The 13,946-nt window shown below is 34.7% G+C and overlaps 1 long non-coding RNA gene across 1 annotated transcript; it reads right to left on the bottom strand.

Annotated features, from left to right (window-relative positions):
* Window positions 1–11,561: 11,561 nt before the first annotated feature.
* LOC129942086 (uncharacterized) lies at window positions 11,562–12,264 on the bottom strand. Its single transcript, XR_008780972.1, has 2 exons — window positions 12,126–12,264; window positions 11,562–12,062 (listed from the first exon to the last, which is right to left on the bottom strand). It is a non-coding gene; the product is annotated as an uncharacterized LOC129942086 (long non-coding RNA).
* Between the last annotated feature and the right edge of the window lie 1,682 nt (window positions 12,265–13,946).

The raw sequence follows: 13,946 nt of genomic DNA, 5'->3' as shown, positions 1-13,946 counted from the left end.
AGGCCCTAGTTCCCACAGGACTGTAGCGTCATTTTAAGTAAGTAAGTGTTGTCAAATTGACTTCCGCAGTTGTCATATTGACAACCGCGACCAAAGCAATTAAAAAAACAGGTGAAAATGTTGGTTTACCCAAAATATCACATGATCCAATAATGCTATCGACTGTAATTAAATTTTTAAAAAATCGAATCCACGGTGTTTTTATACAAATAAAAACATTACTAAAAGTTGGTAAAAAATGATTTTCAACTCAAATATCTTTTCAAAAATTCCAAAACTTAGCTTCAAACTAATTCTATCTCACAGAAAATATTGTTTTTGACCTGGTTTTTTTTTATAAAAATCAAAGAGTTTTTTTTTTATAAAAATATAAAATTTTCAAATAATATTCCAGCTTTTGATATCTAGTTAATAATAAAATATATTGACTCCGAATTAATTAAATTTATTGAATTTGTATTTGCTTATAGATGAAATAAAACTGTTTATGAAATGCTATCAAAATTGGTAATTTTTCGGGTTTCGAATACAAATCTCGTTAACCAAAATGTTGGCAATAAGTTTTCAATATTTCAGAACATAAATCTATTCATTCCGTTCAGCGGAAGTATGGTACGGGCTTTTTGTGTGAGAAACACCTATCAGTGTCACAAGATGGCCCACCATGCATTTTCCAATATATTCACCACTGAATCTCCACCAGCTGTTATCCTTAAAATTAAGAACTGAAAGCAATTTTTAAATTCCTTTTTATCAAGTATTTTTAAACATTACATTAAGTGAGTTATTTATTCAAAAGTTTATCAATTACTTTTAAAAATAAAGAATCATCAATTACAACAGAATTCCTGAAAAAAGAAACAAAAACAAAGACCACATAAAATTGAATTCCTTCAAAATTACCTACCGCAATATATTTTGTTGTATACGTTTGAACTTAAGTTCTAGTTCTTGGAATCTTATACCAGCAGGAGAAAATCTTTTCACAATCGAGCGAGTTATCGAAAACAAACTTTTTGATGATTTTATCTTTCTTGTTGTCTTTTGATTAAACTCTCAGTTGAGTGGAATAACAAAATGGAAAAATGGAGGTCACTCACTCACTATACACGAGTATTGATTTGATTTATAAAGTTTATTTTTGTTCATCCAGATAAAAAAATAATAAAAAGATTTATAATTAAACTTCTTTTAGTTTGAAAAATACTTCAACCGATACCAATTAAACGATGAGTCGTGAAACAATCGACAAAAAGTTTACTTAAACGTTTCTCGAAATAAAAGAAAAAACTAAATGATGAAAGAAAAAACAAGTATACGCCACAGTTTCAAAGGAAAAATGTAATCTAGGTTATTTATTTAGTTATCTTTCTTGATTTAAAGGTTTTTCATGTTTATAAAAGCCAGTCTTTTTCCAGAAATTGCACTTCAATAAAAATGAAGCTATAAAATTATTTTATAATATTCTTTTCATAACAAAATTTAATGAAAATAAATAACCATTCTAATGAAAGAAAAATATTATTTGCGTTCATGCAAATAACTTGTGATCGATTTATAAGTGATTTCCCTATCACTTCATGGCACCTGTATAGAGGGACTATCTCAGGACTTTTTATATTCAAAGCTTTGCATTATGCACCCATAAACGTTAGATTGAAATCACCTTTATGTAAGATTGAGACAGGCTGGGAGAGAGCCAGAGACAGGGAGAAAAAAAAGTTGAACCGTTTTGAATTGAAAGAGCTATGTTTTCTTTTCAAGGGCCTTTATTCATCTCCTGCGGTGAATAAAATTATATCAGGTCGACGTAATCACTTGCAATTCAAAAAAAAAGAAGAAGAATACTAAAATAAATATATATATTCACAAAAGGATACAATTTAAATGCAAATTTAAAACCCTTTTTAACCCCAAAAGAACTCTGCCTTTGCCTCTGCCTTGGGATGGATCCTAAGGATTCGAGAGAGTTCGAGAGCACCAGAATATTCACACTTCCTGATGATGATAAGGGAAGGTGAAAGATACAGATAGATAGTTCAGATATAAGAACTCATTCAGAAAAATTGCCCCCAATGGCGTTGGAGGTTTTTGAATTTATTAAAAAAAAAAAAACAGTACGAAAAAAAAAATCAATCTAAACGACCCAGTTGTTGAGAGAACGACGGGTTTTTGAGATAGCAGATAGATAGGTAAATTCATCCCTTTATTTTTTATTAGATCGCTCGCATTCCAACACACCTGGTGTACAGACAATGAAGCTTTGTTGTTGTTGTTCATTTCTTTTTTTCGTTGCGTATTCTTTCCCCAATAAGCCATTTAATTTTATTATCTTTGAAGGTCTCCGATGACGGAGACGAAGAGTTCGGGTCCCATCTTTAGGTTTATCTTTTCCAATTAATTTCAAGACCGATAGAGACAAATTGAAATGATTCGTTCAATCATACAGAGGTTATCGGTAGCACCATGTTTTTGTTTATGTTATCAAAAAAAAAAAATGAAACAGCCTTGTTTATGATATTGGCTAAATTACAGACATACATTTCTTTAACCGGCTTCGGCTTCAGTTTCAAAAAGATAAAGGCTTTGTTCTTTATCACTTTGGTATAGCAAATATTATTTGAGGAAGTGATGAGTGCTTATGTCTTTCGGTCGGTCGATCGATTCGACATTGATTTTGAAAATTTAATGAGAACGAGGTATTGTTTTTTCTTTGTTGTTGTTGAAAAAGACTTGAACATTTTATATGAGGAAGATTATATGCCGGGAAATATGTCAAGTTGAATATTTCTATTTCCTTCCATTGTCACTTTCAATTGACTATTATATTTGCTATAGTAAGTATTTAATAAGAACTTAAAGAGTGATTATTTATTTTGATAAAGAAGAATTGAAAATAAATTGTATGTCTATTTATGTCTTATTTGAGTTCATGTTTATTTTCTTGAAGTGGTACTTTCTTTAAAGTACTTTTTCGCTAAGGCTTTTGATGCCTTGAATTTATTCTAACTTCAAAATGATGTATGGCAGAGAAAATGAGAATTGTAAGGTAGTAGGATTTTAAGGAATTTCTATCATTTCTTTTAGATTAATTAAACGTAACCACTTTTCATTGTCGTTTCATAGCGGTTCTTTAAAATGATCTAAATTCTGATTACAGCATTCATAAAAAAGTCTTTTTTATAGTTAACAGGATTAGAAAGGAGATACCGATGTACATTATAGCATTATAGTTATTGCCATTTCATTTTCAATCTAATTTCAAAATTTTGTAGTACCTGTGGTATGATCGGTAGTACGATGGACTGTCATATGTCATCTAAAGTTTTTTTTCAAGGGTACTGCCTGTTGCGATGAATTGACAAATTCTCCAAGAGTAATTGTGGTCATAAAAAGTGCTTTCTCAAATTATGCGTTCGGATTCGGCGCTGACAACAATACTCGCACGCAGGATTGGTTGAGAATTGTAAGTCTAGTCTAGTTCTCAACGGACTCTTGCGCCACCCAATATATGTATATGTAAAGGCCGTGACAGGACAACATTAAAAAAGAGTTTTTAGTGGCCTGTAGTGAAATGTAACCATGCCAAGCAAACGATAGTACATTAACCATTGAAGACATTGCGGCTCTACAGCAACAAATAGGTGAACCAATTTGTGTCATTGTCCGTAACTATGATAAGGATAGTCCCCATAGAAAGACATTCGACTACCTAAACAAGAAAAAAGTTAGTTGGAGGATATGTGGGAGGAATTTGAGAAAAACGACTCCATATTCCAAAACAAATTTTCGGGACACATTCATCACGAGTATTTTAATTAAAATGTTTCGAACTGGTGCGTAAGGCAGCGGAGCTTACTATAGATTGTATATGGATCAGGCAAGGTAACAAATCAAAAAAAAATATCAAGGGCAAACCAAAAGAAACTTAGACCTTTTTCCAGCAGGAAAAAGAGCAATTTCAAAACCGCTAGATAGAAGTATCCAAAATACAAGTACGGATACCCAAAATATATTTAGTACTCAGATGAACTACAAGACACGGTTTCATTTAATACTAAATATATTGAAAAGATCGTTAGACAAAGTCGATGAGGAGTCATTATTAAATAAAACTCTACAATTCCACGAAATAAAATTAAAAAGTTTGGAGCAGAATTGGGATGAGATCAATTGCTTATATCTCTTATTAGATCATTAATTGGATACAAAGAAAGTAGTAAACAACTTTGAGATACAAGAGAGACTAGAGGAGACGTTACTGACCTTAGCACCAAGCACCGTACCATCCCAAGAAACATCAAATGATCAAAAACCTATAAATATAATGATGAAGCTGTCAAAAATTGAGCGCCCTAAATTTGATGGAGAATACTTGAACTGGTTGCAATATCATGACTTGTTCAAGCAAATGATTCAGATCAACCCACTAGCACAAACTTAAATTTCCTAAGGGTAAACGTTATAGAAAATGCCCAGGAATTAATTCAAAATTTTAATCCGACGGATAGTAACTACAAGGTAGCTTGGGGTGATGTTGACTGCACAATTAAACAAGGTATTGATGCAGTCAGTTACTTCATCGACAAGTTCCAGCTTACGAAAACTACACAACAACATGGAGATGTTTTTGATAGTTATCACCAACCTTAATGTTGACATTGAAAGCTGGAATCCAGAACCATGTCATATGAAGCAACTATTAAAACAAACCTCATGTCACGCATTAGTGAATACTAGGCCAGCCAGGAAATTGACATTTCTTTGTGAAAAATTCCAAATGACATTGAGCTCGCAGATCCCTCATTCTGCAAAGCTAATCAAATTGACATGCTGTTGGGAGCTGAGCTTTTCTATGATTTGTTTATACCTGGAGAATACGGGATTTCAAAAGATCTACCAACTTCCATTAATACAAAGTTAGGTTGGGTTTTTGCCATTATGTAAGAAAGCCATCGTTGACGTCGTTGGACAAACTTGTTCGCTCATTCTTTGAAACAGAAAGCCTTGACATTCCCATTAATACTGATAGTGAGAAAGAACACCAAGAACAAAACTGAATTCTGAAGGTAATTTTTATGTTGAATTACAATTTAAAGATGATCCTATCATATCTTTAGGGGACTCACTGTCATAAGCACGAAAAAAGTTACTTTAATTAAAAAACAAATTGAACAAGTATGAAGAACTTAAAAACTCGTACATCAGCTTCATGCAAGAATATAAAGCATTAGGTCACATGACACCGTCAAAAAAGGTAATATTCCAATTGTACACTACGTAATACCTCATCCTTGCGTCATGAAACTCGAAAGTTCATCAACAAAATTGAGTGTAGTTTTTGATGCATCAGCCAAAACAACTTCTGGCTTCTCTCTATCATGATATACTTATGGTGGGGCCAACAGTTCAACCGGATCTATTTTCAATAGTTCTAAAATTCAGGATACACCGATATGACATAACAAAGATGTTTCGCCAGGTTTTATTGCGAGAAGAAGATCAAGCCTTCCAACTTATTTTTTGGAGATCAAAAACTGGTATGCCATGGCAGCTTTATAAATTAAACACCGTCACCTTTGGCACAGCATCTGCATCCTATTTAGCAACCAGATGTCTTGTTAAACTAGCTATGACTATGACTATGACAAACAAGACACATTTTATAGAGCTTCACAAGCCGTTAAAAACAATGTTTACGTAGATCATTGTTTGGCCGGTGGAGACTACAATGATGATGCTTATGAGTTACTCCATGAGATTATTTCTTTACTCAAGGTAACTTTGAATTAAAAAAGTTTTGTGCTAATAATCCCATGATTTGAAAAGAAATTTCTGAAAACTATAAAGAGAAATTAGTAACATTCCATCAGTCAGAGATATCAAAACTTAAGGATTAATATGGGATCCTTCACAAAATGTTTTCAGCTTTAACGACGACAAATTTACTAAAATAATCACACTGAAAGGGTGCATATTTTAATGAGTGGGAAATATTTAGCCTGGTAAGGCGTTCCTCATACGTGAAGTGCAGCTACACTTAACAGTATGTCCGAAATTGGACTCAAGGGCAAACTGATAAGCATTAAATTGTTTAAGGGCAACTATTTCACGAAATTTTGTTTTGTAAAAATATCAATAAAACAGATAGACATGAAACCTTGTGGCTGCGCGGCGGTGTTCAAGAGAAGAGAATGTCGGAGAATTTTTTAATTCCACCCAAAAGAGTCGAGTACATTTGAGGGACAGCAGCTCAAATTTGAGAATTATTTTCGAGTTTCGGACTAATAAAAACTTTGCAAAAAATACCCAGATCAGAAGGGGTACAAAACTTCTTACATCGGAGGAGAAATCCTTAGCACATACCTTTGACTGAAAGCTTTGTAGTCTCCTTGATGCAAGTATCAACCATGGATTGAATATTTGAAGCATTCAATTCTACATGGTTTTTCAGAATTTAATGAACTTATCATACTTGGTAGCCCAAATCCGAAGGACAAGGATGTGGCTCTAAAAACAATTATGAAAAGTTAGAATTACTGTGATCAGCGAAATAATGAAGTGGGTAAGAAGTTTCAGACATAGAATCGTATTTATAAAATAAGAACAAATATCGAAGAGAAAACGGAACCCTGAGGCACACGGGTGTACATTTTGTAGATAGCAGATTTAAAATGTAATTTCCAACCCAACAAAGAAGAGACTCATCAACACCAAATGCACACATTTTCAATAAGACAGCGTGATGGTAACCCTAATCAAATGCCTTCAAAATACCAAGTGCAACAATCTTACTTTGTCCAAAACTATGTAAAAATTGGTTCCATTGTTTGGTGAGTAGAACCATGACTTAACCAGTGCATCTATTGCTGCAAAAGCCGTACTGCAGTTCATTAAGAAGCTTTCGTTTCCTGGACCTTGGAAAAAAGTGACGTAAGGACATTTGGACAATAGTTGGAGGGTGAGGAGGACGCACCATTTTGAGGGACAAGTTGGACAAATGCTGTTTTCTATCCACTCGGAAAGATAACTTTTGAATAAGACAGATGGAAAAGCTTACGTAGTGGTTTTTCCGTCGTTGAAGAACACCTCTTTTAATAGTCTTGAAACTGAACGAGTGCGAATGAAATTTCGTCCAAAATAATCGTTTAAGCTTTCCAGAACGAGCAAACTGTGTTGCAATTAAATTAGCTTTATCAATCGAACTTTTAAAAGGAGTGTCCTATTTGAGATAAAATTTATCATTAAACAAAGAATTAAGTTTGTAACCTTTACTGGAATCCATGTCACTATCGAGGAAGAAAAAAAACTGAAAAAAATACAGTTAATGAAGAAGTCGTTGAGGTGTCTGAATGTGAGTGTCGGACATCCGCACCTTCATACATTTGGGATACCATTTTTGTCTTCCATATCACAAGAAATATTACAGATTCGATATCTTCAAAGAAATTTGGTTATACAGATAACAGCACAAAAGGATGCAAAAGGACTTTCAAAAAAATTAAATGCTTAGTGACTTAAATTAAATTTAACATTAAAATGAGTTATCCACTTTGTGGGTTCAAAAGTATAAGGCTGGAATTCCGCATATGCCAAACTAAGATATTTTTTTTCAATTGAAGGTCTGACATTTACGCAAATTGATCGCTTAACACATACAAATTGTGTGCGGCTGGAGCTCCGCAGGTTACTGTCTTTGCTTCAGAACTCGAGATTCTTTTTAAGAAACTTAAACTGAGCTTGGAAGAAAACTATTACATCTTGGCTGGTGAGTTGAACGCAAAACATGAAGATTGGGGAAATCAACGTAGTAATACCAGAGGTAAACATCTTTTAAATTTGATGAATTCTTACAGCGTTGAGTATGGCGTCGACCTGGCGGGCTACTGAAAAGCCATCGTGAAATGAAGTAAAATAGATCTTAGGGCCGAAAGGCATTAGTTTTAAGTGTGTTAGTTTAACTTAGAGTGTCCGTATTCCGTATGGAAGTCATCGTATCCTTTCTAGATCTTTTGCTGTACGAAACCAGCAGACTGACAGTCGCAGACACAGTGGGAAATCACCCTAGAAACTGCTGACAGACAGTCGAGTACGACAATACGCTCACTGCGGACGTTCGAATGACATGGCTCCACCAAACAACAGAAACCTGACAAATACAGAAATTGACCAACATTTACAACAGATGGACGAAACAATAAAACGAATGATGGAACGGACAATACCAAATTACAAAGAATGGGACCAAATGGACGCTTACAAAAACGCGACTATTGACGCACTACGTAGGTACAAGAGTGGCTTACTGACAAGACTCAAAAACTTGCACAAAGAACTTACAGAATCACACGACTTGGAGAGAAGGACACTGAAGACGTCAATAAAAATGACAATCTGTTGATTAAGGAGAACTACAGGTTATCAATTAACAAGTACTGGGAACGCAAGATCCGGTCTGTTAATTCTAGTGACCCTATTAGTATGTTCCCTTAATGAACAAGATATTCAGGAAAAAGAACGATAGTGATATTCCGTGTCTGAAACTTTAAAGAACTGAAGAGAACAGAGACGTACTCAGGACATCGAAAATAGATCCATAAGAAGCCATTTTTGACGATGACTTTTACATAATTGAAGATCCGAAGGAAAATGTGGAGGTGGTGGGAGATGCTTTCCAGCAAGGTGTACAACCACGACCTGGAAAACAGAGCCCTACTTAATCACTTTTACCTTCGAAATGATATGACACAATGGCGATCTGAGAACCGCGGTTTCATGCGGTTCAATGACGATTCCTTGGCAAATGCTATAATCGCCGAGCAAACGGGAGCAAGTCCCTTGTTAGTGACGAAGGTTGAGCTTCAGCTCATCTTCAATTCAATAAAAAATAAAAAGTCAGCAGGTGTCGATGGTATATCCAACGTTGTACTAAGACATTTACCGATGGAAGCAATTGACATTTACACCACACTCTTCAACAATGCACTGAATATCCAAGGCATTGGAAGACCGCTGTGGTTCATCCTCTCCAGAAAAAGGGAAAGGACAACTCCAACCCGTCAAATCTTCGGTCGATAAGTCTTCTATCGAGCATCAGCAAAGTTTTCGAAAAGATCATTAATAGGGTTATGACTAAGTGGGCAACGGACAACAAAATAATTCCGGATAAACAGTTCGGGTTCAAGGCGGGTCATGACACAATTTATGCTGCGTCTAAACTCTTTTCTGATATTCAATGAAACAACAAATGTCCAGAAGTCAGAGACAATTCTGTTTCGGACTCCGTTGGCTGGGGCCACGAGGGATACGTGTAAGAATTGGCGCAAGATGGTCATCGTTGATCTTCACGGGCAGCCATTAGCAAGCAAAAGTGTAGTGAAGTACCTAGGTATTTGGTTAGATCAGTATTTATACTTCGACAGACATATAAATGCTGCTCTGACCAGGGCCAGAGGAATTTTCGCTATGATGAAACGGCTGTTTTTTAGCAGTCGCCTTGACCCCAGAGTGAAGGTAATTTGCTACATGGCCCACATACATGTATGGTTGTCCTGTATGGTTCAACGTTGCCCCTTCCCAGATGGAGAAGTTTCGGGTGTTCGAGCGGCAGTGTTTACGACGCTGTACCGGCTTATATCGCATAGCCGAATCTTCTTATGAGCATAACTATTCCAACGAGGTCCTATACAACGGGGCTCGAATCAACAGAATTGACAATTTCGTGATAAAACTCGTTCGAGGTCACATTGCAAGAGCTATGTCTTCGACCAACAATTTAATTTTCGGGGCGTTCTATCCGAACGACGAGTATTTTGAAAGTGCACCCTTGAGCGGCTTCATTCCACCAGAGGCATTCCTCTTTTTAGATAGATGCGGTCTGATACAGGATAGATTGGCAGTTCCGTTAATCTACCACGGCAGACGAAGAACCGTGGATAGGCGACTCCTGTACAATCGGGACGTCATGTCACAAGGCGGAGCAGAGCTCCTTCAGTTCAGTAGGGCTGTGTCCGAACGGGACCGAACTGATAGGGTGAAGCAGGAGAACCAGTTTTGGTGGCTTCAATCGGCACTTGATAGTGGGTAGTCGGGATGGGGTTTTAAGCCTTGGCCGGCTAGCATACTTGTTTTATAGTTTTAGGGTTTAGTTTTAAGTAGAATAGACATGGCGGCACAAAAAGAAACTGAAAAAAAATGAAACAGAAAAAAAAATACAAAGAAAAAGAAACATTAAAAAAAACATGGAATACAAGAAAATAATACAAGAAAAGACAACATAATATGAAGAACAAAAATGTTAGATAGTTAGATTTGCTACTGTGGTTGTTCTAGTTTTAAGTAGTCTATAGGTAGAATAGGTAGTTTAAGTTAGCTTTAAGTTTTATTTAAGGACCTAATTTTAAGTAGTTTTTAAGTAAAAATAAAAAAGGATATTGTTATTAGCTTTTTTAAATTTTCTAATGAATACAAAAATAAATAAAATTGAATTGAAGTTAAAATAGATCTTAGAGCAAAAGGCATTTGTAGTTAGTGTTATAGTTTAACTTTGAGTGTCCGTATGGGACCATTAAATTAGTTGTAAGTTATGGATAATAAGGCTAGTTTTATTAATGTTTGTCTAGGTTTAAGATTGGTTTAAGAATGAATTATTAAAAATGAATTTAAAAACAAAAAACAAAAAGTGCGTTGCCAGAGGTCTTGGGTTCGATGCCTGCCAGTGCCATCTAATTTTTTTTCACTGGGTTCTGCCTTTTGCGATTAATTGGCAAATCCTTCAAGAGTAACTCTGGTCATGAAAAGTACTTTCTCAAATTAGCCTTTCGGATTCGGCTTAAAAACTGTAGGTCCCCTCCATCTCCGACAATATTACTCGCACACATAAATGGTTGAGAGTTGCGAGTCACTAGGCTCTAGTTCTCAAAGGACTGTTGCGCCTCCTAATTTAATTTTTTATTTAAGTGAAAGTGTTACCGAAGACCCAAATGTGTCTATTTCTTTGGTCATTTAAATGAATCATCAGTGTTTCACACATAATGTCAACGTTAAAACATTATAATAAAAATAATATCATGAAAATAATATTTAATATGAATTTTTGTTTACATTTACTTTTGAAACCGCAAAATGGATAACCCTGTATAGTAAAAATCGATCTAGTAATTTTCGGTTTATCTATGAAGAAGAATTTTAAAAATATTTAAGACTTTAGTACTTCTTCACCATTTTTGAATTCTAAGAACACTGACAGCCCTTTGCCACTCAAAATCATGACAAAAAGTGAACCATACGTCTACGGAACAAAAATAGTCACTTTAGGATATATTTGAAGACCTATGTCTGGTTAATATTTCAGTAGTTCTAGTTTAGAGTTTTTAATCTTTCTCTCCGGATAGTATCGGACATACAAAGTGTCTGTATTCCTTTGACCATTAATTTAGAAAAATGTTATTGTTTCCTAGGGCTCCTAAAGTTGTTAGATCTTAAATAATTAATTAAGTTTCTACAAGATTCCAGAAGCAGAGTCTATAATGAACTGAAATCAAATAATTAAAAGCATCATCAATATTTCAAAATGTATTTTTCTTATAGATTATTAATTTATAGAGGACAATTTTTACTCGATCTCCAAACCGAAAAATCAACACAACCAATAATCCCCGGAACATTTAAGAAAGCTGTTCCTCCTGAGCATGATAGCAACAACGGATCTGCACCTTCTCCAGGACAAAGATAATATTCATTTGGATTAGTTGCCGCAGATGGGCGATTTAAGTTAACTCCTGTGCATTTTGGGACTGTGGGAACTTTGGTAATACATTGGTCTGGCCATTGCTCGAATGGAACACACCCAGAAACTGTTTCATTGCGAATAAAACCATAACCATAATCACATATATAGAGAAATAAACTATTGTCCATTGGATCACAGAAAGTGTAGTAATTTACATCTGTAACAGGAATTATTTGTTTCGATGGGCATTGGGGGGAACCATTTGCTGTAATTATTGTGAGTCCAACAGTTAGAAGAACACAAACAAGTGTTAATTTATACATTTTGGGAACTGAAAAGATAAGAAACGAAATGTTGTAAAGAAATTTAAAATATTTAATTTTTAATTGTATACCAAATTGAAATAATGAAGTTCCTCAACTAACTGAAAAACAATTAACCAATCTAAAGGAATATATAGGAAAACCTGGAAGTATTTAGAAGTTTGTTATTCTTAATAACAGTTTTGACTTATAAAAGCGATAAACTGTACATGTTTCATTTTAAGATAAAACGAGCTAAAATTGTGTATCAATTTTAAAGTACTTAATTGCTATGTTCTCTTATCGGATCATCTGGAACTCATATCTTTGGATAAAGAAAGAATTCTAAAAACGAAACTTAATTTGATAATGTTCACAAAACATGAAAATATATAAATCAGAGATAAGAGTCAATATTGAAATTTTGAGTCCCACTTTTTCAGGCGATATTTGCATTGGAGAATATCAGTAGCGTGAAGGTTTGCAAAAGGCTCTGTCATGCCAGAGGTCTTGAGATCAATGTTTAGTTTTTAATTCTTCTTTAAGTAAGGGTAATTTCCATATGTCTGGAAAACTTTGTTTGTTGCCTCAGTTCACAAAAAAGGCCCCAAAGATAGTATTTTAAACTATCGCCACATTTACTGACTTTAGTAGAGCCTTGGACAAAATATCCTACAAACGTATATTCTTTAAGCTTTCTACTCTTGGCTTTGACCACCCGATTTTGTTGTAATAGATTGTGTCTTAGCTAGAAAGCAGCGTAAATAATGTTCACTTTAGATTAGCTCTCTCTTACCTTTTTTTTGCTTCTTCTGGTCTACCACAAGGTAGTCAACTTTGGCCTTTTCTTTTCTTTCTCACCATCACCATATGGAGTTGATTTATAAATATTTTTTGTCTCAGATGTGTGACCATCTCGAAACCTTAATTTGTGTGTTTGTTCTTTCTCCTCTGTCCTTCTGTTTTGTGTTGTTATCCCTCGATTTGCCCTTCGAGACCTACCTTTTGGAATTATGCAATGATCCTTTCTTTATATCAAAAACTCATTAAATTAGTTAATCTCAAGACTCAGGAAGAACAGAGACCGATATCTGACATCTTGTTCATCCATCGTCTGCTTTCTGGGTATAATAACTGTCCTAATCCTTATAACTCCATCTTCTCTAACACATGTAATATGTGGAATACTGACCTCTTTTATCTTTTCTTCCTTGCACCTCCCTCTTATGGTTGAAATGAACCCATTACTCGCATGCTACGGAATGCCAATTCACGTGAAAACTAGTGATGTGACTTTCTGCCGTAGACATTGCCTTGCAACAGCTTCATCCTTAGCTATAAGTTACTTAACTCTTAAGTTAGATTAAGTTTTAAGCTTGAATCAACCCGAATAAATAGGGATTTTGCACCCACCAATATAAAATTAAATTAATTCCACAATCCTCCAAAAAGCTTGATATGCTCACATATCACACGAGAAACAAGGCTTGGAATATGTTACCTTCTTGAAAGAGTTGAAATTCTCTTAAGCTTGACCACAAAGCTTTTTGGAAATTCATCAATACAAAAAGAAAATCTGATGGCTATTCAGTAAATTGTACTTATAATAAAGATAACTTAGTAAGTATTTCAGAATTTATTACAATTTTCAGCAATCTTTTATTGAAACTCCTGTAAATAGAGGGGAGATTTATTTTTTATATTTGCTAGACTGTTACCAGACTACTTTTAATAATTTTAAAATGAAATTGCTTGGTTCTACTTATAAATAATTAAATAAGGTGGCGCAACAGTCCATGAAGAACCAGGGCCTAGTGACTTACCAACACTCAACCATTCCTGTATGCGAGTACTTTTTGTCAGATGTGGAATGGACCTACAGTTTTTAAGCCGAATCAGTTTTTAAGCTAATT

The sequence above is a fragment of the Eupeodes corollae genome, chromosome 1 (assembly GCF_945859685.1).
Source record: "Eupeodes corollae chromosome 1, idEupCoro1.1, whole genome shotgun sequence".
Lineage (NCBI taxonomy): Eukaryota > Metazoa > Arthropoda > Insecta > Diptera > Syrphidae > Eupeodes > Eupeodes corollae.
Note: the sequence above shows the minus strand (reverse complement) of the source record. Positions and strands in the feature narration are given on the sequence as shown.